The following is a 3,680-nucleotide window of genomic DNA, read 5'->3' as shown; positions in this document are numbered from 1 at the left end:
CCCCCTCTTATATGCATTTAGCTTTGATATATTGCCTTTGTTACATTAAAGGAAGCATAATACAATTTTTCTGATTAATTACAGTCTGTACTTCGCATTGATTGTATTTTTCCACCAATACCACCCTATTTTTAACACCTTGCAAGGTTGACATTCATTTATTCTCCTTAATGTAAAAACATATTTGTACATTTTATCACAACTGTTGAGCACTCTAGGTTTCACTGAGTTATACAGTCCCAGTCTTTATCTTTCCTCTTTCCTTCCGGTGTCCCACATGCTCCTTATCTTTCTCTTTCAAAAATATGCACAGTAATCTTTGTTCAGTGTACTTACATTGCTGTGCTACCATCAACCAAAATTGTGTTCCAAACCTCTCACTCGTCTCTTTTCCTATCTGTTTGTAGTGCTCTGTTTAGTATTTCCTGTAAATCAGGTATCTTGTTCACAAACTCTCATTGTCTGTTTGTCAGAGAATATTTTAAACTCTCCCTCATATTTGAAGGACAGTTTTGTGGGATATAGGATTTTTGGTTGGTGGTTTTTCCCTTTCAGTATCTTAAATATATCACTCCACTTCCTTCTTGCTTCCATGGTTTCTACTGAGAAATCTGCACATTGTCTTCCTTTGTATGTGATGGATTGCTTTTCTCTTGCTACTTTCAGGATTCTCTCTTTGTCTTCGGCGTTTGATAATCTGATTATTAAGTGTCTTGGCATAGGCCTACTGAGGTCTATTCTGTTTGGGGTATGCTGCACTTCTTGGATCTGTAATTTTATGTCTTTCATAAGAGACAGGAAATTTTCATTGATTATTTCCTCTATTATTTCTTCTGCCCCTTTTCCCTTCTCTTCTCCTTTGGGGACCACCCATGGCATGTACATTCATGTGTTTCATGTTGTCATTCAATTCCCTGAGCTGTTGCTCATATTTTTCCATTCTTTTCCCTATCTGTTCTTTTGTGTGTAGGATTTCAGGTGTCTTGTTCTCCGGCTCCTGAGAGTTTCCTTCTGCCTCTTGAAATCTGCTGTTGTATGTCTCCATTGTGTCTTTCATCTCTTGTGTTGTGCTTTTCATTTCTATAGATTCTGCCAGTTGTTTTTTTGAACTTTCAATTTCTAACTTATGTTCACCCAGTGTTTTCATTATATGGTTCATCTCTTTTGCCATATCTTCTCTAGACTTTTTGAATTGATTTAGCATTAGTTGTTTTAATTCCTGTATCTCATTTGAAGTGTAAGTTTGGGCCATAACTTCATTTTTATTAATGTAGGTTGTAGTTTTCTGTTGTCTAGGCATCTGGTTCTTTGGTTACCCAAATCAGGTTTTCCCAGACCAGAATATTCTCAGGTCTCAGAAGGAGGGAATATTCAGTTTCAGGTTTCCCTGAGTGTGTGTCTTAAGATTGACACACCCTGTGAAGCCTCAAGCTGCTGTGCTTTTCTTAACCTGCCCAGCAGCTGGCTCCTAGCAGCCTGCCACTCCTGACTGGTGTAAGGACGTGTGGCCCATGTAGTTTCTGTTTTGGCTGTTTTCCCCCAGGCTCTGGGGTCTGGTTCTAAATGGAAGGCCTGTAATGGAGCTGGGCACCACCTCCTTCCTCTTAGGGAAGATATACCCCCTGGGGAGTATCATCTGCATTTAAATAGGTTCTTTGTCTCTCTGACTCTGCTATCTCCATCCTTGTCTGGGTCAAACCACTGGGAATTGAAAATGGCTGAAGCTTTCTCTACTGAGCTGCTCAGGTTGAGAGAGAGAGAAAAAGGACAGAAAGCCCCCTTTCAGGGCCAATCCATGGCCCCCCTAGTTTCACCCATTGGCCAGAGATAGCACCTGGTCCTCTGGGCAGCCCACCTTGGGACAGAGAAGTCTTCTTCTCTTTAAGGTCAGTCATCACTAAAAGCCTCTGTCTGCTTTTTGGGATTTGTAGCTTGTATTGAGCAGTCCATATTTGTTAATTAAAACCCCAGTTGAAGCTGGACTGGGGTATATGCGCTTGTTCAGAGAGTGCTGCTTTCTACTACAGAGAGATTTTGCAGTTTGGGCTACCTTGGGGAGAGGGGACTCCTGGCTTCAGTACGCAGTTTTTACTTACAGATTTTATGCTGCAATCTCAGGCATTCCTCCCAATCCAGGTTGGTGTACAATGTGTGGACATCACATTTGTCCCCAAGCAGTTATCTGAGATTATTTACTAGTTGTTGCTCATTGCTTATTAGTTGTTCCAGGGGGACTAACTAACTTCCACTCCTCTCTATGCCACCATCTTATTCTCCCCTCTGCTAAGTGCTTCACTTTTAGCATTAATTATTTGGAAGATATTTTTCCTTATTTCTCAGGTGAGGAAATTAAGCCTTAGAGAAGCAGCTTGTTCAAAGTTGCAGTGCTTCAGTGGCATATAAATGGTCAGATTTCAACCTAGGTTTGCATAAATTACAGCATGTGCTCTTGACAAGGGAGATGCCTTTTGTTGTTATGTTACTGCTGTTATTTTACTACTGTCGGAGAGCAAATTTTAGTAGCCCTTACTCAGAGGATGGTGGCAGTAACTGCCTGAAATTTCAGCTTCCTTCTCTAGCTTGCTTCTCAGCCTTCATTTAACTCTGCTTCACTTTCTTAGAGATGTTTCTTATAAATGTTTCCAGTTTTAGGTTGACAGTCAATGTTCTATGTCCCTTTCAAAGGTTGTAATACCAATTTGATCTGAGGGAGTGATTTTTGCTTTAATACCTCTGCTATGTAAGAATAAAGGGACATCAGGTTTCTTCATGCAATTACATCATAACCTGCCCTGCCTCTGCCCCTATAAAGGATATAAACTTAGATGACCTTGATTATTATTCCTGGGGTGATTTTAGAAAGAATTTATATGTGCATATGTGTGTGTGTGTGTGTGTGTGCATACACATCAGGAGAGCAAATACAAAACATGATAAATTACTGTTAATATTAAAGTCTTTTTCTTTGGTAATTGCACAAGAGTGTGAGTCACATATAAAATTAATTATGAAAGATTATACTGAGCAATGCACCAGTTAAAATGCTCTAGATTTACATTATTCATTAAAAGAGTGAGTGTTGGAAATTTTTCTGATTTTTATAAAAGTTATTTCCAAAAGGAGTCAAGTAACTCAATTTGACTTACTTGACTGGTTGGGTGTCCTATTTCAATGAAATTATTCTCTGAAAAATGCACATCTTCCCTTGTTTACAAAGATCTCTAGTTTATTTTGTTTGGTCTTTTCTACCCACTGCACTCAGGACATTGGTTTTTACCCAAATGTTTTACATATGCTGTATTCTTTTGACCATCTGTTGTCTTTTACACATTGATTTTTCCTCTAGTGTTTTTTTTTTTTTCTTTTTCTCTTTTTAGGTTGCCTCTCAGTAAGTTCCACATTTAATTACTTATAGAGATATTCACGTTTGCATGTGAAATAAAGACAATATAATATCTTTTGTAGGCTCACCAACTTCTTATTGGGTAAATATACACAATTCTCAGCTTGTATACAATACATATTTTCACATACAGCTGTCAGCCCTGGGTGGTGGACTGCAGTGAAGACTGGGAAGACAAAACAGTCCAAGCACCCAGAGAGCCTGGCAGATTAGACACAGAGGAGGAAGCAGGAGGTTACAAGTTGGATAAAGCAAAGTAAGTTAACACTGACATCTG

This window comes from Choloepus didactylus, chromosome 3 (assembly GCF_015220235.1).
Source record: "Choloepus didactylus isolate mChoDid1 chromosome 3, mChoDid1.pri, whole genome shotgun sequence".
NCBI classification, from domain to species: domain Eukaryota; kingdom Metazoa; phylum Chordata; class Mammalia; order Pilosa; family Megalonychidae; genus Choloepus; species Choloepus didactylus.
The sequence above is the reverse complement of the archived record's forward strand: the minus strand, read 5'-3'. Positions refer to the sequence as shown.